The 26,536-nt window shown below is 47.9% G+C and overlaps 2 long non-coding RNA genes, 4 other non-coding genes and 1 pseudogene across 7 annotated transcripts in view; 1 reads left to right on the top strand and 6 right to left on the bottom strand.

Annotated features, from left to right (window-relative positions):
* LOC122441000 overlaps positions 1-9,326 on the bottom strand; it is an 18,212-nt gene extending 8,886 nt beyond the window's left edge. Inside the window, exons 1-2 of the long non-coding RNA XR_006269169.1 lie at positions 9,171-9,326; positions 214-216 (exon numbers count right to left, since the gene is read on the bottom strand). This is a non-coding gene — a long non-coding RNA (uncharacterized LOC122441000). The remainder of the gene's footprint in view (positions 1-213; positions 217-9,170) is intronic.
* On the bottom strand, positions 9,137-9,327 carry LOC122425794. Its single transcript, XR_006265006.1, has one exon. It is a non-coding gene; the product is annotated as a U2 spliceosomal RNA (small nuclear RNA).
* A 3,342-nt stretch (positions 9,328-12,669) lies between these two features.
* On the top strand, positions 12,670-12,762 carry LOC122425400. The gene has a single exon (XR_006264835.1). It is a non-coding gene; the product is annotated as a small nucleolar RNA SNORD116 (small nucleolar RNA).
* A 325-nt stretch (positions 12,763-13,087) lies between these two features.
* On the bottom strand, positions 13,088-14,304 carry LOC122440990 (annotated as a pseudogene). The gene has a single exon (XR_006269168.1). The product of XR_006269168.1 is annotated as a PRELI domain-containing protein 1, mitochondrial-like (transcript).
* Positions 14,305-21,119: 6,815 nt separating this feature from the next.
* On the bottom strand, positions 21,120-21,310 carry LOC122425817. The gene has a single exon (XR_006265013.1). It is a non-coding gene; the product is annotated as a U2 spliceosomal RNA (small nuclear RNA).
* Positions 21,126-22,802, bottom strand: LOC122443407. Its single transcript, XR_006270012.1, has 2 exons — positions 22,683-22,802; positions 21,126-22,029 (listed from the first exon to the last, which is right to left on the bottom strand). It is a non-coding gene; the product is annotated as an uncharacterized LOC122443407 (long non-coding RNA).
* A 556-nt stretch (positions 22,803-23,358) lies between these two features.
* Positions 23,359-23,549, bottom strand: LOC122425825. Its single transcript, XR_006265015.1, has one exon. It is a non-coding gene; the product is annotated as a U2 spliceosomal RNA (small nuclear RNA).
* Positions 23,550-26,536: the final 2,987 nt, after the last annotated feature.

The raw sequence follows: 26,536 nt of genomic DNA, 5'->3' as shown, positions 1-26,536 counted from the left end.
TTCAAGAATCCTGCTAACCACTGGAGCTTCAGGTTTTTTAAACTGGGGGTCCTGATATTTTAATTGGGGATGATAAGAATGCCTCTCTGATGAGGGTACTTGTGAAGCTACACGAGGAAATGCAGCACATCGGAATGTCTTAATGAGTATATCCTAGGGAAAGTCACTTCTTGCCTGTAAAATAGAAATGATTCCATTTGGAATCTTGTGAACGATCTACACCTACTCACCCTGAGCCCTCCTAGTTCACATCCCCCTCTCCCTGGTCTTGTATTTCTGTTGACTGCCAAGTGGCTTTGGCACCCATGATACTCACATGGCATAGATACACATGTAGATGGACACAGACACATAGAATGTAGGTATATTCACAAACATACAGCCGTTAGCGCTGTATTGTCTTTCACCTTGATGGGAAATCTGTTGTTTGCTGATCTATTCTCAGCACCTATGATAGTGCTCTGAATGTACTTGATTTTTGATGAATATGTGTTGAATGACTGGATGAGGGTCCAGTGAGACAATGTATACTGTGCTTAGGCTGGGTCTGACAAAGTCTTCAAATTTCTGAATCAGAAATTTTGAAAGAAGGCCTCAGCTCTGTGTATATCAGGTCCTCCAGATGATTCTGACAAACTCCCAAATTTGAGAATGCACCTATTTGTGTGAGCCAAACAACATGGGTGACTTGACAGAAATCCATGAAATCAAGAGGCTGAATCAGGGTCTTCCCCGTGGTCCAGTGGTTAAGTATCCGCGTCCTAGTGCAGGGGACACAGTTTGATTCCTGGTCCAGAACTAAGATTCCCCCATGCATGGGGGTAAGTCAGTCTGAGTGGCTCTGGAGCCTGTGTGTCACAACTAAAACCCGAAAGAGCCGGAAAGTAAATACATTTTTTAAAAAGCTGAATCAAACATGTAAGGTCTCTGGGGATTGGCCCCTGTTGTGAAAGCTCTAAAGATTCCATCAGCTCTGATAACTGGCAAACTACTAGTTCCCCGCACAGCGTGAGCCTGGCTCTCTCCCCTCAGCTCACCTCTCTGTCTCTCTGGTGAGCTTGTTCCTCCCCCCTCGCAGCTGCTGTCTGTTGCTCCCTGGGACTGTCACCCTCTTGGGGCTCTGGCTGCTGTTGCTTCCTGATCACCCAAGGCCCCTCCTGAGGCCAAGGTCTCCCCTAGTGCCAGTCTCCTGTGCAGATGGATGCTGGAATCTGTCCCGGGTGGATCTGTCTCCTAAGACACCACAACCTGCTGCACCTGCCTCTTCACAACCTTCTCCTCCCTCCAGCCTCCTCCCGCCTCTGCCTTCCCAGCACCAGCTATTAGGCTCTCAGTAAAAGCATAAGAAATGTCACTGAAATCAGATTTCCTGCTCAGAAAATATTCATGTACATCTGATCAGTATCAGTATCAGTTCAGTCGCTCAGTCGTGTCTGACTTTGAGACCCCATGAACCGCAGCACGCCAGGCCTCCCTGTCCATCACCAATTCCTGGAGTCCACCCAAACCCATGTCCATTGAGTTGGTGATGCCATCCAACCATCTCATCCTCTATTGTCCCCTTCTCCTCCTGCCCTCAATCTTTCCCAGCATCAGGGTCTTTTCAAATAAATCTGCTCTTTGCATCAGGCGGCCAAAGTATTTTAATTTCAGCTTCAGCATCAGTCCTTCCAATGAATAGTCAGGACTGATTTCCTTTAGGATGGACTGGTGCCGGGGTCCAGCCTCGGCAGGATCCAGGGGGTACCCTCCGGATGAACGGCGTCAGCGAGAGAAGACACGTGAGACCAGCCTTGATAGGGCCAAGTCTGCAAGGGAGAGAGAGAGAAAGAGAGAGTGACCAGACGGGGGTGTTTGCAGGGTCTGGCAGGGTCTGGCAATGCTTTATTTTTTACCGTAGCTTTTATACCCTAAGTTAGTACATTTCTAAGGGGAAGATAGTTTAACATTACATCAGCTTGTTCTTCACAAAACCAGGGTGTTTTCTGCATACTTCTTTGTTTATGAGGGTCTTGTACATTATCTTCTGGCCTTGGGGCCTATTAACATTTTATGCAGGTCAGGTGAATGTAAACCTATTTTCCGTTTCTATGGTGACCTTAACTGAAAGGTAGCAGTCTCATAGGGCAACAGTACAGAGTAGAAGTATAACCTTGTTAACATAAAAATTAACCCTCTGCAGAAGTTGTCAGTTGAGTTTATCTAAGAAGTTTACCCCACACTGACTCTGCGACTTTGGTGAGGCAGCCTCTGCCTAGCACTCCTGGCTGACAATTAACAACCATCTCATTGTTACCACACTAGGGCTAAGCTCTTATTTTTCTAGATCTATAACTATATTAACAATCGTTTCTATAACACAACCTTAGCACATTAAGAGCAAGAACACAGGGGAGGGATGAGCAGGGACAGGCGGCGGCAGACAGGAAGTAAAAAAAAAAAAAAAAAAAGAGCAAGAACACAGCAAGCAAATGTTAAGCCAATAACCACCTTTAGAATAATTTTTCTTATGTTTTCTAATAGGACTCCTTCATCCCCCCCCAAAAGGCTCTATGTCTATTAGGGCCTTCATATGATCAGGTTCTTTATGCTGTTTTATGATTAGGGTATTGTGAGCAGTCATGCATATTAGTCCCAAGGGCATAAATGCATTTGCCAAACAAACTAAAATACCAGCAAAGGAATTTAAATTAAAACACTCCTTTCACTCTGGATAATCTCATAAAATACCACCACCTGGGAAACTTATTGATTAAAGTTCTAAATTGATGCTTATTTGGGAAGAGATCAGGGAAGGCCTTCTGCTTGTGTCATAGAAATTAGGAAGTAGTCTATTGAAGCAAGCATCAGAAAGACAGATATCATCTTTAAGGTGAGCGCCGGGGGCAGCTTTTCGGAATCCCTGAAAATCTGATCCGCCTTGCCTGTCAGGTTTTCTCCTCATGACCTTGTCATGGGTGGGATCTCGTGTGCCGGCTCCCGGCAGACTGGTTAGATCTTGCAGTCCAAGGGACTCTCAAGAGTCTTCTCCAACACCACAGTTCAAAAGCATCAGCTCTTCAGCGCTCAGCTTTCTTTATAGTCCAACACTCACATCCATACATGACCACTGGAAAAACCATAGCCTTGACTAGACGGACCTTTGTTGGCAAAGTAATGTCTCTGCTTTTCAATATGCTGTCTAGGTTGGTCATAACTTGCCTTCCAAGGAGTAAGCGTCTTTTAATTTCATGGCTGCAGTCACCATCTACAGTGATTTTGGAGTGCAGAAAATTAAAGTTAGCCACTGTTTCCACTGTTTCCCCATCTATTTGCCATGAAGTGATGGGACCAGATGCCATGATCTTAGTTTTCTGAATGTTGAGTTTTAAGCCAACTTTTTCACTCTCCTCTGTCACTTTCATCAAGAGGCTCTTTAGATCTTCTTCACTTTCTGCCTCTAGGGTGGTGTCATCTGCATATCTGAGGTTATTGATATTTCTCCCAGCAATCTTGATTCCAGCTTGTGCTTCCTCCAGCCCAGCGTTTCTCATGATGTGCTCTGCATACAAGTTAAATAAGCAGGGTGACTATATACAACCTTGATGTACTCCTTTTCCTATTTGGAACCAGTCTGTTGTTCTATGTCCAGTTCTAACTGTTGCTTCCTGACCTGCATACAGGTTTCTTAAGAGGCAGGTCAGGTGGTCTGGCATTCCCATCTCTTTCAGAATTTTCCACAGTTTATTGTGATCCACACAGTCAAAGGCTTTGGCATAGTCAATAAAGCAGGAATAGATGTTTTTCTGGAACCCTCTTGCTTTTTTGATGATCCATCGGATGTTGGCAATTTGATCTCTGGTTCCTTTGCCTTTTCTAAAGCCAGCTTGAACATCTGGAAGTTCACGGTTCACGTATTGCTGAAGCCTGGCTTGGAGATCATACATCTGATCATACGTCCACAAAAACAACTAGAAAAGGGTGACTTTTCCATTCCCAACCTCAAACTGTTCTGAAGGTCCTGCCCGAAAAGGAGACTCCAGGGGTTTTCCCTGGCAGTTCAGAGGTTAGGACTCCACGCTTTCACTGCCAAAGGCAAGGGTTCAATACCCGGTAAGGGATCTAAGATCCCACAAGCCCGGTGCCATGGCCAGAAAAAGAAACGAACAAAAAATCCCAGAAGGAGGGAAAGAAACCTGTCCAACGTCACACCACTTTGCTTCGGACTTGGGCAGTGACAGACCAATCCACCAGGGGGCAGCATCTGCTCCTTTTCAGCCCTGGCTTGGGCTCTGGGACGTGGTTTTGGATGAGTTGACTTTGAATGGGCCCCTGGCGGGAGAAAAGGGTCTCTAAGGGGCCCTTTCCCACAGTTTTTCTTTTCACATTCATTTTGGGTAGTAGGTTGTGTTTTCCCCATTTTATTCTTTCTTTTCTTGGCCTTGGCGTCTTATTTCCCAAACCAGGGATGTAACCTGTGTCCTGTACAGTGGAAGAACAGAATTGTAACCCTGGACCACTGGGGAATTCCCTCTCCAATTCATTCTTGGGAAAGCAAAACTGGAATTTGAAATAGATGTCTTTGTGATTCCCTGGCGGAAGCTGCTCTGGGACCTCCTCTCCCCTCCTATCCCTCCTCCTGAGACTCCTCTCCTCCCTTCAGTTCTGCACTCAGGTATTCCGTTGGGATGCAGTGGAGACAAGGATGCCCTCAGCTGCTTCCCTTGGTGAGCTTCACCCATCCTGTACCCTCATTTACTCCAGAGCCTGGGTTGTCCTGGGGAAAGGGACCTGGAATCATCTAAGCCCCTTATTACATGCTGAAGAAACCAAGGCTCCAAAGGGGAAGGTGGCTTTTCCAAGCCAGTTCACTTGTCAGGACAGAACTCATGATGACTCTCAGCCCAGGGTTCAGCCCACCAGGCCTTGAGGGGGTCTTTCCCCAGTGTCATTCCTCCCATGGCCTCTCTTTTTCTCCTCTAAGAAATCCCTCTTCCCTAGAAAAGGCCTGAGGGTTCAGCATTACCCAGACCTTGCCTGGAAGTGCAGGGTTTTATAGGTATCCCTGCCAAGCCCCAAGGTCTCAGGGACCTCAGACCAGGAAACTCCCAGCTAAGGCTGGGTGCTTGGTCCCACACTCAAGGAAACCCTTGAGTACATTTAGTCAATCCATCATGTAGTCAGGAATCATGGAGGGTTTCATGAACGCCTACTGTGTGGCAGGCACAGCGCTGGGCGCTGCGGAGCTGTGACTGAGAAGAACCAGCTTCTGGGCTCAGCGCTTAGTCTGGTGGGGAGACAGCTCTGAGGAAGAACCTCCACTCAGCAGCTGAATCTGACTTGGGTCAGGAGCCAATGGAGGAAGCAGGTAGGTCCCAGCTAGTCTGTCCTTCTGTCGGGAATGCTTCCTTGTCTCCTGGCCACTTAAACTTGCCTCTGATGTCACCACTGGAGAGGCCTTCATGAGCAGCCCCCTCCTCCAGTCACTCTCCAGCACATTTCCCTGTTTGTTTTCCTCAATGGCTTATGTCACTATCTGAAATGACCCTCTAGAGTCACTGTCTGCCTCTCCCTACTTCTCATTATAATGTTCACTCTATGAGGACAGGTCCTTGTCCATTTCACTGAGGCCTTCAACCTGGCAGGCACTCCACCCATGAATGCTCAAAGTAAGAATGTCTGAATGTTCCCTCTAGGGAATCCTCCAATGCACTCTGTCCTGGGCTGTGTTCTTGTGGACAAGGGCTGAAGAAATGAGGCTGCCAGGAAACAAAGTGGTCATTAATGGAGGAAGACTCCAGGGCTCCAGGCTGGATGTGGAGACGGGGACTGGAATTCCCATTTAAAGGAGACTGGACTGGGCCAGGCCCCGGTGTTGCCCTGACAAACTGGGTCCCCTCCTTCACCCCCACTTTGCCCCACCTCCTCCTTGCCATTTGTTTATCAATGCCTTTCCTGGCAAAGGCAAAGGATGAAGGGTGGGGGAGAGATTGCCACTTTCAGCTCTCTTATCTTTAATCAAGTGACTGGTTCCCTCTCAGGTGAGAGGCCCAGGAGATGTAAGAGAGGAGCTAGGAAGTTTCAAAGGTCGTGGAGGAAACAATATCTGCTTCACAGATATTGTTCACAGCCCACTTCAGCTAATTTCCAGCCGGGTGACTTTCACAAGTTACTTAACCTTTCTGTTCTTCAGTATCTTCTTTTAGGGAAATCACACTTGGGTGCAGTCGAGAATTTAAAAAATTCCTAGAGCTGAGCGTCTTCCCCTGGGGACTCCAGTAAACCCACACTGTTTCAGAGATCTGTTAGGTGTTGGGAGCAGTGCCTCGTGCACAGGATAGAAGAAATAATCCAGTGTTAAAAAGAAAGAAAACTAGTAAATGATACGGACACCTCCTTTACAGTGGTTTGAAAGTTAAAATAAAATCTGCATAATATTGGTCCATGGATATGACCCTCACAAGAAACAGTACTCCTAAGTATACCGCCGCTACAAGAAAACGGAAAATCACATGTTGGTAAAACAAAACAGAAACCTTCCCATGAGACAGGTACCCAGAGCAAAACGAGGAGCACGCTGAGAAACATGCAACAAGCCTGCTGTCCATACTCTCTTTCCCCTGAGACGGGTGCACTATTCCTCAAGATATTACAATACCAGGTCAATGGGTGGAGTGGACAGAGCAAGGTTCTATTCTAACTCCCTGCTCCAAACATCTATGCACTAAAATGTCCTGGCATAGAGGAAGTGGTGTTGTTTGGTGTTGTTCAGTTGCTAAATCTGGTCTGACTCTTTGCAACCCCATGGACTGCATCATGCCCAGACTTCCCTGTCCTTCAGTATCTCCTGGAGTTGCTCAAACTCATGTCCATTGATGTGGTGATGCCATCCAACCATCTCATCCTCTGTCTTCCTTCTCCTGCCTTCAATCTGTCCCAGCATTACAGTCTTTTCCGGTGAATGGGTTCTTCCCATCAGGTGGCCAAAGTACTGGAGCTTCAGCTTCAGCATCAGTCCTTCCAAGGAGAATTCAGGGTTGATTTCCTTTAAGATGGCCTGGTTTGATCTTGCTTCCCAAGGGACTCTTGGGAGTCTTCTCCAGCACCACACTTCCAAAGTTCTTTGGCCTCTGACATCTTTATAGTCCAGCTCTCACATCCTTACATAACTAACTACTGGAAAGACCATAGCCTTGACTATAGGGACCATTGTCGATAAAGTGATGTCTTTGCTTTTTAACACACTGTCTAGGTTTGTCATAGCTTTCCTGCCAATAAGCAATCATCTTCTGATTTCCTGGTTGTAGTCTCCATCCTCAGTGATTTTAGAGCTCAAGAAGAGGAAATCTGTCACTGTTTCCACATTTCCCCCATTCAATTACCCATGCAGTTGTGGGACCAGATGTCATGACCTTAGTGTTTTTAATATTGAGTTTTTAAAAATTAATTATTTATTTAAAATAATTTAAAGACTTCACTGGGTCTTTGTTGATGCATGAGGCTTCTCTAGTTGCCAGCGGGGGCTACTCTCTTATTGTGGTTTATGGGCTCTAGAGTACAGGCTCAATAGTTGTGTCAAAGGAGCTTAGTTGCCCCATGGCATGTGGAATCTTCCTGGACCAGGAATTGAACCAATCTCTTGTGATTGGCAAGGGGATTCTTAACCAACTGGGCCAGCAGGGAAGTCCGATATTGAATTTTAAGCCAGCTTTTTCACTCTCCTCCTTCACCCTCAGCAAAAGTCATTTGTTCTGGCTTATTCATGATTTGAACTTTGTGCTAACCTCAAAAGCCTGCCTTTTGTTTCCAAAAGACATACTGGTCCTACTTTAGGCCCTCTTCTCTTCAGAACTCTAAGTAATAATACGACTCTGTCAGTGGCACTGTCCTCTCCTATCAATCAGTCACCTGGATAAATGAAATCCCAGTACAACCGACATGCTGAGTGGAAAGCCCATCATTTTAACCTAGACTCCAGGTGGAATTCAGTATTTTTCAGCAGGAACTGCTTGAAGATAGAAAACAGAACACAGGAGAAATGTTAGAGACCTCAAGAGAAGGCGGGGACATAGAAACAGAAGATTCAAGCTAGTGTCCTGGTTCTATGTTGAAGATGGCATCAGGAGGGACTGGGGATATCAAGTGGGAGCTTGGACACCAGCTCCTTTTGTAGCTTGTATCAGGTGAGAAATGAGGGCGGGAAGACTCTGTTAGAAGACTGTAAAGCAGAAAGGGGTTCTTTCAGAAAAATAGAGGTTTAAGCGGATCCCACGAAAGTACACTTGCAAAGACTGTAGAAAAACTTAAGAAAATACGTTCCTGATCTAGCTGAAGCCAGGGAAGAGCCAGTTTCTGCCTTTGGGTACTTCAGTAAGTGTCCCCGACGGACGGAGTGCACCATTCCTGGTGCACCCAGCACCTAGGCCTAGATCTTGGTCGAATGCCAGAGTCAATGGAAAAGGAGGAAAGAAGATAATATGGGGAAGTCATTCTGGTTTATACATGATTTGAACTTTGTGCTGACCTGAGCAGCCTGCCTTGTGTATCCAAAAGACACAGTGGCCCTTACTTTAGGCCCTTTCTTTTCTAAGTAATAATAACTCCAAGTAATAACACAACTTCTCCACTGGTACTGATCTCTATTTGTCAATCAGTCACCTGTATAAATGAAATCCCAGTACAAATGACACACACTGAGCGGAAAGCCCATCATTTTTACCTAGACTCCAGGTGGATCTTGGTGGCTTTCAGCAGCAACTGCCTGAAGTCAGAAAACATGAATACAGAAGTAACCTTAGAGACATCAAGAGAAGGCAGGGGCGCATAGAGACAGATCTCATGTCAGAAAGAAGGAACTGTTTCTGAGAGCTCAAGGTTTGAGCAAATTCTACAAAGCTGCACTCAGGAGATTATGAAATAGAGATCCTCTTAAAGAGCTGGACATGGTTCTAGCTTCAGAAGAGAAGTAAGTGAGTCTTAAGTTACAGCTTTGGCAACATTTTATGCTCATTGAACTTAGTTACTTACTCATCCTTCTACAATCGTCAGGATCACTAGCAAAGCATGTAAACAAACCTGAAAAACCTCCCTGAGGTAGTTCAATTCTTTACAGGAAAGGGTCAGCTTCTGCCTTTGGGTACTTCCATATGTGTCCCCGAGGGGGTGCACCGTTCCTGGAGGTACTGCAATACCAGGTCGATGCGTGGAGTGGACGGAGCAAGCTCCTATTCCAACTCCCTGCTCCAAAAATCCATTTAATATATTGTCCTCGGATAGAGGACGTATCAGATATTAAACTGATAAGAACAGATACTACACTTGATCTTAGCCAAAAGGCCGAGAAGCGATGCCGCCGCACCGCCCGTCGCTGTCACCGCCGTCTCGAATCTGCATGCCCCGCCCTCTGTCGCCAGGAAGGCGTGGCTCCGGCGGGACCGCAGCGCCCTGGGGACGGCCTCGGGGCTGCGGCTGGGGAGCTCGTCCTTGGTGCTGGGGGAGAGGAGAGACCCGACCGGAGTGGGTGCGGGGTGGGCGGTGAGAGGGACCTGTGAGAGGAGCTGTTGGCCGAGAGTTTTCCTGAAGACAAGGTCGCAAGGCTGACTCGCTCGAAACGGCCGGGCTGCCGTGTGTTACACAGGCCTCCGCCTGCGGAGAGAGGGGCTTCGTAGGGTCGGGTGTCTGGAGGGGGCTTCCCTGCCAGGCGGAAGGCGGATGGCCCACAGCGGGGAAGGGAGGGGGCGTGTGGATGCGGAGGGCGGGGCCGGGCCGCCGGAGGGGTTCACTCCAACTCCAGCGCCCGCGTCCTTCTAGGAACCACACCGATCCCGGGCTTCCTACAGAAAGTTCCCTCTGCCTAGGACCTCGTTTCCCTGCCCCTCCTCCTCAGCTGTGGGTTTCGCTGGTGGCTCAGATTTTCAAGAATCCGCCTGCAAGACAGGAAACCTGGGTTCGATTCCTGGGTCGGGAAATCCTCTGGAGAAGGAAATGGCAACACACTCTGCTATTCTTACCTGGGAAATCCCACGGACAGAGTAGCCTGGCGGCCTGCTGTCCAGGAGTCACAAAAGACTCAGACTGGACTTAGCGACTAAAAACAACCACCACCATTCTGTTAATTGAGCTGTCACAGCCACTAGCCACATGCAGCCAGGTAGCGCCCGGGCAGGTGGTTCCTCCCAATTTAGAGGTACTGAAAGTGTAAAACACACATGGGCTTTTAAAGACTTAGTATTAAAAACTGTACTATATCTCTGTAATGTTGATATTCATTACATATTGAAATGATATTTTAGATATATTTTTTTCCTGGGGATGAGCCTCCACAGGGTTTGGAAGAACCCTGAGGAGGGATGGAACCCAGGCCCTTGTCATCGAAGGCATGGAGCTCTATCCACTGGACCACCAGAGCATTTCTGAAATATCCTGAGTTGAAGAACATATTAAACTTAATTTCACTTGCTTCTCTTTATTTTGTTTATATGCCTAAGAATATTTAAATTTGCCTGCAGGATGGAATTCCCTGGCAGCCCAGTGGTTAGGCCTCAGCATTTTCAGTGCAGGAGCCCAGGTTCCATCCTTGGTTGGGGACCTGGGATCCCCAAAGCCACACAGCGTGTCCAAAGGCGGAAAAAAGTTATGTTGTGTGAGTCACATAATTCTAATAGAAAGTGTGCAGTGTGCAGATAGAAGTGCTGAGAGGCTAAGAAATTGCCTAATGTGAAACAAAATCAGGATTCCCGTTCAAGCATCCTGCTAACCTCATCCTGCTAACTGGGGTCTCAGGTTTAACCAGGGGTCCAGAATTGATGCTTTTGAACTGTGGTGTTGGAGAAGACTCTTGAGAGTTTCTTGGACTGCAAGGAGATCAAACCAGTCTATCCTAAAGGAAATCAGTCCTGAATATTCATTGGAAGGACTGATGCTGAAGCTGAAGTTCCAATACTTTGGCCACCTGATGCTAAGAACCTATTCATTGGAAAAGACCCCGATGCTGGGAAAGATTGAAGGCAGGAGAAGGGGATGACAGAAGATGAAATGGTTGGATGGCCTCACCGACTCAATGGACATGAGTTTGAGTAAGCTCTAGGAGTTGGTGATGGACAGGAAAGCCCAGTGTGCTGCAGTCCATGGGATCACAAAGAGTCGGACATGACTGAGTGACTGAACGGACTGGCTCCTGATATTTCAATTGGGATGATTAAGAATACCTCTCTGATTAGAGTACTTGTGAAGTCACATGTGGAAATGCAAGCACATGGGAATGCCTTCGTGAGTACACCCCAGGGAAAGTCACATTTTGCCTGTAAAATAGGAATGATACCATTTTACAGTGTGTGAGCTATCTCCATCTACTCACCCTGAGCCTTCCTGTTTCACATCCCACTTTCCCTGGTCTTGTATTTCTGCTGGCCGCCAGGTCAGACTTACACCCATGATGGTCAAATGGCATAGCTATACATGTAGATATGGACACAGACACAGAGAATGTAGGTATATTCACAAATATACAGCCAATAGTGCTGTATTATCTTTCACCTTGATGGGAAACCTTTTGTTTGCTGAGCCTTTGTCAGCGCCTATGACAGTGCTCCAAATGTGCTTAGTTCTTGTGAATATGTGTTGACTAAATGGATGAGGGACAAATGAGATAATGTAAGATGTGCTTAGCCTGAGCCTGATAACTCTTCAGGCCTCCCATCCCATGAGGTCTGTTCAGATCTGGGTGCTCAGACCATCATCTGCTCACTCATTTGGTTTCCCTGAGAAGGGGTTGCTATGGTCCCAACACTTCCATCATCTGTTCACGTCTCATAGACTTCCTCCTTGTCCTGTGACCGGGTCTCTCTACTCCTAGCACCTGCCCAGGTGTGTCACTTCCCTTATAGGTGATTAACGACAAAATAGGTAAAGTAAGAAAAAAAATATCTGTGGGCTTCCCTGGTGGTCAAGTGGTTAAAAATCTGCCTGCTATTGCAGGGGACACGGGTTCAGTCCCTGGTTGGGAAAGATCCCACATGTTTCAAGGCAACAAATCCCCACGGCACAACTACTGAGCCTGTACTCCAGAGCCCATGAGCCACAAGGACTGAAGCCTGCGTGCCTGTATGCTGTGCGCCACAACAAGAAAAGCCACCGAAATGAGAAGCCGGTGCACTGCAACTAGAGAGCAGCCCCCGCTTGCTCCAACTCGAGAGAGCCAGAGATCAGCAAAGAAGTGGCCGCACAGCCAAAAAACAATCCATCAATTGAAGTGCTGAGAGAAAATTAACTATACAAAAAGAATAAATATTTGCCATCTCAATCACAGAAGATTTATCTTTCTAATGTATAAACAGCCCCTGGAGTTTAGTATAAAAGATGAACCATTCAATAGGAAAAGAATGGGTGAAATCAGGCACAGAAATATTTTCTGCATCATAGAAAATAAAAAAGTGAAAAAAAAAGAAAATAAAAAAAGTGGTTCTTAAGCAGACATATAAAATTAAGTAAAAACTACAGTGAGATATAAATTTTCCTGCCCTTATCCTGCTCCACTCCCCTACACTCATTCTTATCCTCCTACCTGGGTCCAACCGACCTTGACTCGGTCTGGCCAACTTCCAGGTAAGGAGACTTACTGAGCCTTGCATCAAGGAGTTCCAATCCAGAAGTCAAGGAACTAGATTTTTTTTTTTTATTAAAACAATTTGTGGATCGATGACGACACCCTCTCATGCATTCCTTGGAAAATCTGAACAAAATGAGTGAGAACTCACTACCGTCTCCTCATCGAAACTGAGGTCCAGCAAGTTGAAAAAAAAAAAAAAAACAATTTGTGGCCACACCGTGTGGCATGGGATGTTACTTCACCAACCAGGTTCAAACCGCCAACCTCTGCTTTGGAAGCACAGGATCCCAACCATTGGACCGCCAGGAAAGTCCCTGAAGAAACTGTTCCCAGGCCTCAGATCTATCCGCTGATGGTTTGTTAGTGTCCCTGTGGGGGAACCAGATACTGCTTTTGGCACATTCCTGGTCATAATCTCATTGTACATCATTCGTTTCCCTGGGGAAATGTTCCCACCCACCAAGTCTCAGGGGAGAGAGGCACTGGACTCACCCATGATACTTTTTTTTTTTTTTTGAATTCAACAAGTATTTATTGAGTGCCTGTTACACGCAAGATTTTGTTTCAGATACTTGGGACACATCAGAGGATAAAACAACGGTCCCTGCCCTCATGGAGCTCACAGTCTAGCATTTATGACCACTTCACCTGGATGCAGTGACCCTGGGCAAGTCACTGCCTCTGTCCTCGGCCACCCGATGCAGGAGTAGGGAGGCCCAGCTCAGACACAGGGAACTGGCCGGCTGTGCTGGAGATGCCAAACAGGGCCCCTGCCCTCAGCCCACCACCCAGACAGTCGAGAGGGCTAGAAGCTGGCTTTTAATGATCAAGTACAGGAGGCGGGGGCACGGACTGGCGCCGGTAGTCTGCTAGGCTGCTGCCTCGGGGCCTGGGCCGGCTACACGAACTGCTGCTGCTGCTGCTGCTTCTTCGTGGCTGCCTTGCTGGCAAGGTCCTTGGCCTTCTCCGTAGCTGCCAGTGCCGTCTCCTTGGCCTTCTCCTTGGCTTCCTTGGCTGTTTCAACAAGGGTTTTGGGAGGGGCCTCACCTTGCAGCTTGGCCAAGATGTATTCAAAACCCTTCATAGTCTTGGTCACGTTGCTTTTGAACCGCGCGAGACCAAATTCCTGGACAGCTCTGGAGACACCAAATAAGCTAGAGGAGACCCAGGCTTCCCGGCGGATTTCGGTCCAGCCGCTGTTATCAGAGTTCACACGGTAAACACATCGTTCCTCCACCACATCAGCCGGGCGTGGTTGATGTTCCAGGTGAAGGTGGTCATGGTCTGGTTTTGTGGGTCCACAATAGAATCCTCCAGGATGTACACTGAGTGAGCAACATTGGCAGGAAACAGTCGCTCAGCCCAGCGGGGCATCCTGTTCATCTTGGTCAGGAGTCGTCGGGACAGGAGCTTCTGGTCAGAGGTCACCTCTCGGTGCACTATGTCTTCCGTCAAGACATGTTTGCTATAGGGATTCGGGTACCGCTGCCAGAAGGCAGCGAACACTTGGTCCCAGGAACTCCGTAGCACGCTCTGGCCCAGGAAATACTTCACCATCGTCCCGGCCGGGGCGGGCTCAGCGCCCGAGCAGCATCAGGGGTGCGGAGCCCGAGGGGCACGCGGAGGCCGGGCTGGAGCTCGACGCTCGGCCGCCAGGCTAGCAGCAGATCAGTCGCTGCAGCGCCGCACCCAACCAGCCTCCACCACCCCCGCCGCCATGAGGCACCCATGATACTTTTAAAGATCTCCCAAGTCCAGAGGTCTTCTCATGAGGCCAGGCAGCCAGCTGTCAGACAGAGACCTTGACTCATCCATTCTTTCATCTGACGATGATTTGCTGGGTGCCTCTAATGGGACAGAGCTGTTAGGGGATTGTGCTAAGTCACTTCAGTTGTGTTCGACTCTTTGCGACCCCATGGACTGTAGCCCACCAGTTTCCTCTGTTCATGGGATTCTCCAGGGAAGAATACTGGAGTAGGTTGCCATGCTCTTCTCCATTTAGGGGTTTGGGGTGATAATAACATCTCTGTTGTCCATTTCCAGGAGAACATTGAAAGTACTATTTGTCAGGGAAAATAAACAGCCTTGTGGGCAACTCTCTAGAAATCTGTTCTAGACCCTTCCTGCTCAAAGTGTGGTCTGTGAACAGCTATAGCTCCATCACCTTGGAGCTGGTTAGAAATGCAGGATGCAGGCACAAGTCAGACCTCTGGCTTTTTTTGAAGGGGCTGCCAGGGCTGCTGAAACAAAATGCCATAGACTGGTGGCTTAAGGAATAGAAATGTATTTTCTCACAGTTCTGGAGGCTGGATGCCCTCAGATCAGGGTCCAGCCTGGCAAGGAGAGCCCTCTCCTTGGCTTGCAGATGGCAGATTTCTCTCCATGTCTTCATGTGTTAGATAGAGAAAGAATAAGCTCTCTGGTGTCTTATCTCATAAGGGAACTAATCCCAATAAGAGGGCCCCACCCTCATGACCTCTTCTTAAACTAAATGCACGTCCTGCCCCCCAGATGTCCCACCTCCAGATAGTGCTTCAAGTATGAAATTCGGGGGCACAATCCAATCCAGAATCCCTGCCAACCCAGAATCTGCATTTAGTAGGGTCCACAGGGGACCCATGTGTACTTTATTTATTTTTAATTGGAGGATAATTGCTTTACCATATCGATGTTGGTTTCTGCCAGATATCAACATGAATCGACCATAGGTATACATATGTCCCCTCACTGTTGAACGTCCCTCCTACCTCCCTTTCCATCCCACCCCACTAGGTTGAGCTCCCTGGGTCATGGAGCAAATATCCACTGCCTATCTATTTTACATTTGGTAATGTATATATGGGGCTTCCAGGTGGCACTAGAGGTTTGATCCCTGGGTCAGGAAGAGCCCCTGGAGGAGGGCATGGTAACCCACTCCAGTATTCTTGCCTGGAGAATCCCATGGACAGAGGAGCCTGGGGGACTAGAGTCCCTAGGGTCGCTGTGAGTCGGACTTGATGGAAGTGACTTAGCACACACCCATGCACACACTATATATATATTTCAGTGCTACTCTTTCAATTTATCCCACCCTCTCTTTCCCCCTGCTGTGTCCACAAGACCTTTCTCTATGTCTGTGTCTCTATTGCCTATGTGCACTTTTAAATTTAATTTTATTTGGCTGCCCCATGTCTTAGATGAGGCTCGAGGGATCTTTGATCTTCATTGTCGCATGTGGGCAACACATGAGATCTTTCAGCTATAGCATGTGAACACGCAGTTGCAGCATGTGGGAGCTAGCTCCCTGAGCAGGGATGGAACCTGGCCCCACTGCACAGGAGCATGTAGTCTTAGCCACTGGATCACCAGGGAAGTCCCTTGTGGGAACATTAAAGGTTAAAAGCAATGCTTTAAGTCACACACTTTGAAAAAGAAATGGCAGTTGGTGGTCAATTTGCATATGTCATTTTGTATGTTTTCTGAGGAAGATTAAACTGGCTTCCTGGGCCAGTTTTTTTATATTCATGGAGATAAGCTAAATAGCTAAGAGGACTTTGTGCCAACTCCTTTGCTGAGTCCTTCACACATTCTACCTTCTTTAATTCTCATGACATTATGAGATAAATGTTTTCACTATGAGATAAATGTTGAGGCTGAGAGAGATGAGTAATCTGCCCAGAGGCTTCTCTGGATGTGTTCAGGCCGGGAGTACAACTCATCTTCCATGTCAGTGGTCTCTCTAGAGTGGTCCCCAGTCCAGAAACATCCCTATCCCCTTAGAACTTGTTAGAAAGGTCCACATCCTTGGACCTGAGAGCCTGAGACACACTGAATCAGAAATTCTGGAAGGAGGCCCCAGCAATCTGTTTTTACCAAGTCTTCCAGATGATTCTGACCCACTCTCATCAGAGCATGCGCCCATTCAAAGTTATGCCTCCTTCCAATGTGGGTCAGACAGCATGGGTGACTTGACAGAAATCTGAAATCAAGAAGCTGAATCAGGGACTTTCTGGTGGTCCAGTGGTTAAGAATCTGCCTCCCAGTGTAGGGGACACGAGTGCGATCCCTGGTCCAGAATTAAGATTCCCCCATGCTGAGAGGCAAATAAAGAAATACTTTTAAAAAAAGATGAATCACATTGGAGAGTATATAACTCCATTGCTAATACTAGCAAAGGGGGTACTCTTTTGCCCCCTTCTGATGCCTATGTCAGAAGCTTTCTCTATCTCCTTTATACTTTAATAAAACTTTATTACAAAAAAAAAAAAAAGATGAATCAAACATGGAAGTTCTCTGGGGATTGGCCCCTGTTGTGAAAGCTCTAAAGATTCCATCATCTCTGATAACTGGCCGACAGCCGGTTCGCTGCACAGCGTGAGCCTGGCTCTCTCCCCTCAGCTCACCTCTCTGTCTCTCTCTGGTGGGCTTGTTCCTCCCCCCTCACAGCTGCAGGCTGTTGCTCCCCGGGCACCATCACCCTCTTGGGGCTCTGGCTGCTGTTTCTTGCTGATCACCCAAGGCCCCTCCTGAGCCCAAGGTCTCCCCAAGTGCCAGTCTCCTGTGCAGATGGAATCTGGAATCTGTCCCGTGTGGATCTGTCTCCTAAGACACCACAACCTGCTGCACCTGCCTCTTCACAGCCTTCTCCACCCTCCAGCCTCCTCCCGCCTCTGCCTTCCCAGCACCAGCTATTAGGCCCTCAGTAAAAGCATCAGAAATGTCACTGAAATCAGATTTCCTGCTCAGAAAATGTTCATTTACATCTGATCTTACCTCCACAAAAACAACTTGAAAAGGGTGGCTTTTCCATTCCCCACCTCAAACTGTAGTGAAGGCCCTGTCTGAAAGGAAGACTCCAGGGGAATTCCCTGGCAGTTCAATGGTTAGGTCTCCACGCTTTCACTGCCAAGGGCAAGGGTTCAATACCCGGTAGGGGAACTAAGATCCCACAAGCTGGGTGGCATGGCCAGAGAAACAAACAAACAAAAGACCCCAGAAGGAAGGAAAGGAACCTGTCCAACTTCACTCTGCCCCTTTAGGCAGTAACAGACCTCATCCACCAGGCGGCAGCATCTGCTCCTTCTCTGCCCTGGCCTGGGCTCCGGGACATGGTTTTGGGTAAGTTGCCTCTGAATGGGCCCCTGGCAGAAGAAAACGGTCTCTAAGGGCCCCTTCGCCTCAGTTTTTCTTTTTTTAAATTCACACTCATTCTAAGTAGTAGGTTTGGTTTTCCCCATTTTATTCTTTTTTTTTTTTTTTTTTGGTCTTGGGATCTTAAATCCCCAACCAGGGATGTAATCTGTGCCATGCGCAATGGGAGAACAGAGTTGTACCAAGTAGACAGCCAGGGAATTCCCGCTTTGTTTTATTCTTGAGGAAGCAAAGCAGGGATTTGAAATAGTTTCTGACTCCCTGGTGGAAGCTGCTCCTGGACCTCCTCTCCCCTCCCATCCCTCCTCCTGCAGACTCCTCTCCTCCCTTCAGTTGTGCACTCAGGTACTCGGTTGGGATGCAGTGGAGACAAGGATGTCCTCAGCGGCTTCTTAGGTGAGCTCCAAGCATCCTGTACCCTCCGCTACTCCAGAGCCTGGGTTGTCCTGGGGAAAGGGACCTGGAATCATCTAAGCCCCTCATTACATGCCGAGGAAACCAAGGCTCCCAAAGGGAGGTGGCTTTTCCAAGCCAGTTTACTTGTCATGACAGGACTCGTGATGACTCTCAGCCCAGGGTTCAGCCCACCAGGCCTTGAAGGGGGGCCTCTCTCTCCAGTGTCATCCCTCCCATGATCTCTCTTTGTCTCCTTCAAGAAATCCCTCCTCCCTGGTAAAGGCCTGAGGGTTCAGGATTACCCAGACCTTGCCTGGAAGTGCAGGGTTTTATAGGTATCCCTCCCAAGCCCCAAGGTGTCAGGGACCTCAGACCAGGAAACTCCCAGCTAAGGCCGGGTGCTTGGTTCCCACACTCAAGGAAACCCTTGAGTATATAGTCAATCCATCATGTAGTCATGAATCATTGAAGATTTCCTGATTGCCTACTGTGTGGTTGGCACAGTGCTGGGCACTGCAGAGCTGCGGCTGAGAAGAACCAGCTTCTGGGCTCAGCGCTTAGTCTGGTGGGGAGACAGCTCTGAGGAAGAACCTCCACTCAGCAGCTGAATCTGACCTGGGTTAGGGAGCCAATGGGAAGAAGCAGGTAATCTGTCCCAGCTAGTCTGTCCTTCTGTCTGGAACGCTTCCTTGTCTCCTGGCCACTTAAACTTGCCTCTGATGTCACCACTGAAGAGGCCTTCATGAGCAACCTTCTCCTCCATGTAAAATAGCTCTCCCCCCAGTCACTCTCCAGCACATTTCCCTGTTTATTTTCCTTGATGGCTTATATCACTATCTGAAATGACCCTCCAGAGTCACTGTCTGCCTCTCCCTACTCCTCATTATAATGTCCACTCCATGAGGGCAGGTCCTTATCCATTTCACTGAAGCCTTCAACCTGGCAGGCACTCCATCCATGAATCCTCAAAGAACGTTCGAATGTTCTCTCTAGGGAATACACCAACAACCCACTCTGTCCTGGGCTGTGATCTCATGGACAGAAAGAGCTGCAGATGAGGCGGCCAGGAAACAAAGTGGTCATTAATGGAGGAAGGCTCCATGGGTCCCAGGCTAGATGTGGAGGTGGGGACTAGAGTTTCCATTTAAAGGAGACTGGACTGGGGTAGGCCCCAGTGTTGTCCTGACAAACTGGGCCCCTTCCTTCACCCCTACCTTGCCTCACCTCCTCCTTCCCATTTGTTTATCAACGCCTTTCCTTGCAAAGGTAAAGGGTGAAGGGTGGGGTGAGATTGCCACTTTCAGTTCTCTTATCTTTAATCAAGTGACAACTTCCCTCTCTGGCGAGAGGCCCAGGAGATGTAAGAGAAGTGCTAAGGAAGTTTCAGAGATTGTGGAGGAAACAATATCTTGTTCAAAGCCCACTTCAGCTAATTTCTAGCTGTGTGACTTTCACAAATTACTTAACCTTTCTGTTGTTCTTCAGTTTTTTCTTTCAGGGAAAATACACTTGGGTGGGGTCGAGAATTTTAAACATTCCTAGAGCTGAGAGTCTCCCTGGGGACTCCGGAAACCTAAACTGTTTCAGAGATGTGTTGGATGTTGGGAGCAGTGCCTTGTCCACAGGATAGAAGAAATAATCCAGTATTAAAAATAAAGAAAACTACTAAAGGATTTGGACACCTACTTATTACAGTGTTTTGAAAGATAAAAGAAAATTTGCATAATATTGGTCCACGGATATGACCCTCACAAGAAATAGTACTCCTAAGTATACCACCCCAACAAGAAAACAGAAAATCACATGTTGGTAAAACAACACAGAAATCTTCATATGAGACAGGTACCCAGAACAAAACGAGGAAGACACTAAAAAAGATGGCAACAAGCCTGGAGTTCATACTTTCTCTTTTCCCTGAAAGGGGTGCACTGTTCCTGAAAGGTACTACAATACCAGATTGATGCGTGGAGTGGACAGAGTAAAGTTCTACCCCAGCTTCCCTACTCCAAAACTCCATTTACTAAAATGTCCTGGGATAGAGGATGTGGTGGTGTTCAGTTGCTAAGTCCTGTCTGACTCTTTGCGACCCCATGGACTGCAGCAGACTTCCTTGTCCTTCACTGTCTCCTGGAGTTGCTCAAACTCATGTCCACTGATTTGGTGATGCCATCCAACCATCTTATCCACTGTCTTCCTTCTCCTCCTGCCTTCAGTCTTTCGCACCATCATGGTCTTTTCCAATTCCCCCAGCGGCTGCTTTTCCCACCACACCATCTGGTGCGCTTAGACAGGCACCCAGCACCTAGGCCTTGATTGAATGCCCAAGTCAATGGAAAGGGACAAAAGGAGATAATATGGGGAAGTCACTCTGGCTTAAACATGATTTGAACTTTGTGCTGACCTGAACAGCCTGCCTTGTGTATCCAAAAGACACAGTGGTCTTACTTTAGGCCCTCTTCTCTTCTCAGTAATAATACAACTTCTTCAGTGGCCTCTTCTTGTCAGTCAGTCATCTGTATAAATGAAATCCCAGTACAACCAATACACACTGACTTTAAAGCCCATCATATTAACCTAGACTCCAGGTGGATCTTAGTGGCTCTCTGCAGGAACTGCCTGAAATCAGAAAACACCTGAGGAATGTTGAAGACATCCAGAGACAGAAAACAGAAAAGCCAAGCCAGTGCTTTGGAGGAGAAACTGGGAATATTAAGTGGGAGCTTGGCCGCCCTTTCCTTTTGTAGTTTGGGCCAGGCAAAAATCTGGGGAAATCTCCCAAGACTGCTGGGCAAAAGGCAGTCTTTCAAAAAACTTGAGCAAATCAGTTTGAGCAAATCTCACAGTTATGTTTTGTCACAAAGAGAAGTGGAGAAACTCTCGCAATTGTTCTCCAGAAATTCTCAGGATTGGAAGCATTGTCAGAAAACCACAACAAGTGAGTTTCTTGAGGTGATTAAACCCTGAAAAAATAAATTTCTGCTTTTAGATACTTCAGTGATAGTCCCCGAGGGGATGCACCGTTCCTGGAGGTACTGCAATACCAGGTCGATGCGTGGAGTGGACGGAGCAAGCTCCTATTCCAACTCCCTGCTCCAAAAATCCATTTAATATATTGTCCTCGGATAGAGGACGTATCAGATATTAAACTGATAAGAACAGATACTACACTTGATCTTAGCCAAAAGGCCGAGAAGCGATACCGAGTCACCGCCCGTCGCTGTCACCGTCCTGCTCTCGAGCATGTTGCACTCAGTGTGACCCGGGTCCCCGCTCACTCCAGGGCGCCCTGCCTTTGCCTCGTTGACAGTGCTATGGCGGCACCCCACCACACTCTGAGCAGGCTTCATCCTCCACATTGTAAAAGAGAAATTCCGTATCTGCTGTAGCTTTGTCGTTCTCGGACAGAAGCTCCGTCTCGAATCTGCATGCCCCGCCCTCTGTCGCCAGGAAGGCGTGGCTCCGGCGGGACCGCAGCACCCTGGGGACGGCCTCGGGGCTGCGGCTGGGGAGCTCGTCCTTGGTGCTGGGGGAGAGGAGAGACTGGGTGGGCGGCGAGAGGGACCCTTGCGACCAGCTGTTGGCGGAGAGTTTTCCTAAAGACAAGATCGCAAGACTGACTCGCTAGAAACGCCCGGACTGCCGTGAGGGCTTCGTAGGGTCGGGTGTCTGGAGCTTCCCTGCCAGGCGGAAGGCGGATGGCCCACAGCGGGGAAGGGAGGGGGCGTGTGGATGCGGAGGGCTGGCCGGGCCGCCGGAGGGGTTCACTCCAACTCCAGCGCCCGCGTCCTTCCGTGCTTCTAGGAACCAAACCGATCCCGGGCTTCCTACCAAAAGCTCCCTCCGCCAAGGACCTCGTTTCCCTGCCCCTCCTCCTCAGCTGTGGGTTTCGCTGGTGGCTCAGATTGTCAAGAATCCGCCTGCAATATAGGAAACATGTGTTCGATTCCTGGATCGGAAAGATCCCCTGGAGAAGGAAATTGCAACCCACTCCGGTATTTTTGCCTAGGAAATCCAGTGGACAGAGGATCCTGGCGGGTCACAGGGTCCCAAAGAGTCAGACACTACTTACACACCAAAACCAGGAAGAAACATTCTGTTGATCTGAGCTGTCACAGCCACTAGTCACATGCAGCCAGGGAACGCTGGGCAGGTGATTCCTCCGAATTCAGAGGTACCACTAAATCCAGAGGCACCAGAGAATTCAAAGGTTTCCACTTTCAAGTGGAAAACATTGGGATTTCAAAGATTTACTATTAGAAATTGTAACATATCTCGGCAATGTTGATATTAATTACATATTGAAATAGTTTAGATATCTTTTTTTTTTGGCAGGCATGTGTGAGTGTGTGTGTGTGTGTGTGGGGGGGTGTTCCCCAGGGTTTGCAAGAACCCTGAGGAGGGATAGGATGGAACCTTCCCTGCCTTGTCATTGAAAACATAGAGCTCTAACCACTGTCCACCAGAGAATGTCTGAGATATCTTGAGTTAAAGAATATATTAAACTTAATTTCACTCACTTCTCTTTATTTATTTATTAATTTTTTATGTGCCTAAGAATGTTTGCATTTACCTGCATGAGAGAATTCCCTGGTGGTTCAGTGGTTAGGCCTCAGCACTTTCAGTATGGGGGTCCAGGTTCCATCCTTGGTTGGAGAACTGGGATCCCAGAAGCCACAGGCATGGCCAAACTAAAAAAAAACAAAAAACAAAATAGTTTGGTTATGTGTGTGACTCACATTTCTTGAAAGCATTGTTACAGATGGAAGTGCTGAGAGGCTAAGTATCCTGCCTAACGTGAAAAGAAGTCAGGATTTGTATTCAAGCATCCTGCTAACTACTGGGGCCTCAGGTTTTAAAAATCAGGGGTCCTGATATTTTAACCGGGGATGATAAGAATGCCACTCTGATGAGGGTACTTGTGAAGCTACATGAGGAAATGCAGCACATTGGAACATCTAAATGAGTATATCCTAGAGAAAGTCACTTCTTGCCTGTAAAATAGAAATGATTCCATTTGAAGTCTTGCAAATGATCTACACCTACTCACTCTGAGCTCTCCTCGTTCACATCCCCCTCTCCCTGGCCTTGTATTTCTGTTGACTGCCAAGTGGCTTTGATATCCATGATGCTCACATGGCATAGATACACATGTAGATTGTAAAAAAACTTAAGAAGCTAACTTTCAGACCTAGCAGAGTCAGGAGAGAGTTAGTTTCTGCTTTTGGATACTCCCTTAAGTGTCCCCAAAGGGGTGCACCGTTCCTGGAGGTACTGCAATACCAGGTCAATGCGTGGAGTGGACGGAGCAAGCTCCTATTTCAACTCCCTGCTCCAAAAATCCACTTAATATATTGTCCTCGGATAGAGGACGTATCAGATATTAAACTGATAAGAACAGATACTACACTTGATCTTAGCCAAAAGGCCGAGAAGCGATGCCGCCGCACCGCCCGTCGCTGTCACCGTCCTGCTGTCGAGCATGTTGCACTCAGTGTGACCCGGGTCCCCGCTCACTCCAGGGCGCCCTGCCTTTGTCTCGTTGACAGTGCTATGGCGGCACCACACCAGACGCTGAGCAGGCTTTATTCTCCACACTGTGAAAGAGAAATTCCGCATCTGCTGTAGCTTTGTCGTTCTCGGGCAGAAGCGCCATCTCAAATCTGCATGCCCCGCCCTCTGTCGCCAGGAAGGCGTGGCTCCGGCGGGACCGCAGCGCCCTGGGGACGGCCTCGGGGCTGCGGCAGGGGAGCTCCTCCTTGGTGCTGGGGGAGAGGAGAGACCCGATCGGAGGGGGTGCGGGGTGGGCGGCGAGAGGGACCTGTGAGAGGAGCTGTTGGCCGAGAGTTTTCCTGAAGACAAGGTCGCAAGAGTGACTCGCTCGAAACGGCCGGGCTGCAGTGTGTTACACAGGCCTCCGCCTGCGGAGAGAGGGGCTTCGTAGGGTCGGGTGTCTGGAGGGGGCTTCCCTGCCAGGCGGAAGGCGGATGGCCCACAGCGGGGACGGGAGGGGGCGTGTGGATGCGGAGGGCGGGGCCGGGCCGCGCGAGGGGTTCACTCCAACTCCAGCGCCCGCGTCCTTCGGTGCTTCTAGGAACCAAACCGATCCCGGGCTTCCTACCGAAAGCTCCCTCCGCCAAGGACCTGGTTTCCCGGCCCCTCCTCCTCAGCTGTGGGCTTCGCTGGTGGCTCAGATTGTCAAGAATCCGCCTGCAAGACAGGAAACACGGGCTCAATTTCTGGGTTGGAAAGATCCCCTAGAGGAGGAAATGGAAACCCATGACAGAATTCTTGCCTAGGAAATCCCATGGGCAAAGAGGAACCTGGCGGGTCACAGGGTCCCAAGGAGTTGGAGGCTACTTAGCGACTAAACAACAGGAAACATTCTGTTGATCTGAACTGTCGCTGCCACTAGTCACATGCAGCCAGGGAGAGCTGGGCAGGTGGTTCCGCCCAATTCAGAGGTACTGAAAGTGGAAAAAACACATGGGATTTAAAAGACTTAGTATTAAAAATTGTAAAATATCTCTGTAATGTTGATATTAGTTACATATTGAAATGATATTTTCAGTTCAGTTCAGTCGCTCAGTCGTGTCCGACTCTTTGCGACCCCATGAATCGCAACCCCATGAATCGAGTTGGTGATAGCAAACACCCTCTTCCAACAACACAAGAGAAGACTCTACACATGGACATCACCAGATGGTCAACACCAAAATCAGATTGATTATATTATTTGCAGCCAAAGATGGAGAAGCTCTATACAGTCAGCAAGAACAAGACCAGGAGCTGACTGTGGCTCAGATCATGAACTCCTTATTGCCAAATTCAGATTTAAACTGAAGAAAGTAGGGCAAACCACTAGACCATTCAGGTATGACCTAAATCAAATCCCTTATGACTATACAGTGGAAGTGAGAAATAGATTTAAGGGACTAGATCTGATAGAGAGCCTGATGAACTATGGACAGAGGTTCATGACATTGTACAGGGGACAGGGATCAAGACCATCCCCATGGAAAAGAAATGCAAAAAGGCAAAATGGTTAAAAAAAAAAAAAAAAGGCAAAATCGTTGTCTGAGGAGGCCTTACAAATAGCTGTGAAAACAAGAGAAGCGAAAAGCAAAGGAGAAAAGGAAAGATATTCCCATTTGAATGCAGAGTTCCAAAGAATAGCCAGGAAAGATAAGAAAGCCTTCCTCAGCGATCAATGCAAAGAAATAGAGGAAAACAACAGAATGGGAAAGACTAGAGATCTCTTCAAGAAAATTAGAGATACCAAGGGAACATTTCAGGCAAAGATGGGTTCGATAAAGGACAGAAATGGTATGGACCTAACAGAAGCAGAAGATATTAAGAAGAGGTGGCGAGAATACACAGAAGAACAGTACAAAAAAGATCTTCACGACCCAGATAATCACAATGGTGTGATCACTCACCTAGAGCCAGACATCCTGGATTGTGAAATCAAGTGGGCCTTAGAAAGCATCACTATGAACAAAGCTGGCAGATGTGATGGAATTCCAGTTGAGCTATTTCAAATCCTGAAAGAGGATGCTGTGAAAGTGCTGCACTCAATATGCCAGCAAATTTGGAAAACTCAGCAGTGGCCACAGGACTGGAAAAGGTCAGTTTTCATGCCAATCCCTAAGAAAGGCAATCCCAAAGAGTGCTCAAACTACCGCACAATTGCACTCATCTCACACGCTAGTAAAGTAATGCTCAAAATTCTCCAAGCCAGGCTTCAGCAATACATGAACCAAGAACTTCCAGATGTTCAAGCTGGTTTTAGAAAAGGCAGAGGAACCAGAGATCAAATTGCCAATACCCGATGGATCATTGAAAAAGCAAGAGAGTTCCAGAAAAACATCTATTTCTGCTCTATTGACTACGCCAAAGCCTTCGACTATGTGGATCACAATAAACTGTGGAAAATTCTGAAAGAGATGGGAATGCCAGACCACCTGACCTGCCTCTTGAGAAACCTGTATGCAGGTCAGGAAGCAACAGTTAGAACTGGACATGGAACAACAGACTGGTCCCAAATAGGAAAAGGAGTACATCAAGGCTGTATATTGTCACCCTGCTTATTTAACTTATATGCATAGTACATCATGAGAAACACTGGGCTGGAAGAAGCACAAGCTGGAATCAAGATTGCCGGGAGAAATATCAATAACCTCAGATATGCAGATGACGTCACCCTTATGGCAGAAAGTGAAGAGGAACTAAAAAGCCTCTTGATGAAAGTGAAAGAGGAGGGTGAAAAAGTTGGCTTAAAGCTTAACATTCAGAAAACTAAGATCATGGCATCTGGTCCCATCACTTCATGGGAAATAGATGGGGAGACAGTGGAAACAGTGTCAGACTTTATTTTGGGGTTCTCCAAAATCACTGCAGATGGTGACTGCAGCCATGAAATTAAAA

Source organism: Cervus canadensis, chromosome 1, assembly GCF_019320065.1.
Source record: "Cervus canadensis isolate Bull #8, Minnesota chromosome 1, ASM1932006v1, whole genome shotgun sequence".
Classification (NCBI taxonomy): Eukaryota; Metazoa; Chordata; class Mammalia; order Artiodactyla; family Cervidae; genus Cervus; species Cervus canadensis.
The sequence above is the reverse complement of the archived record's forward strand: the minus strand, read 5'-3'. Positions and strand labels throughout refer to the sequence as shown.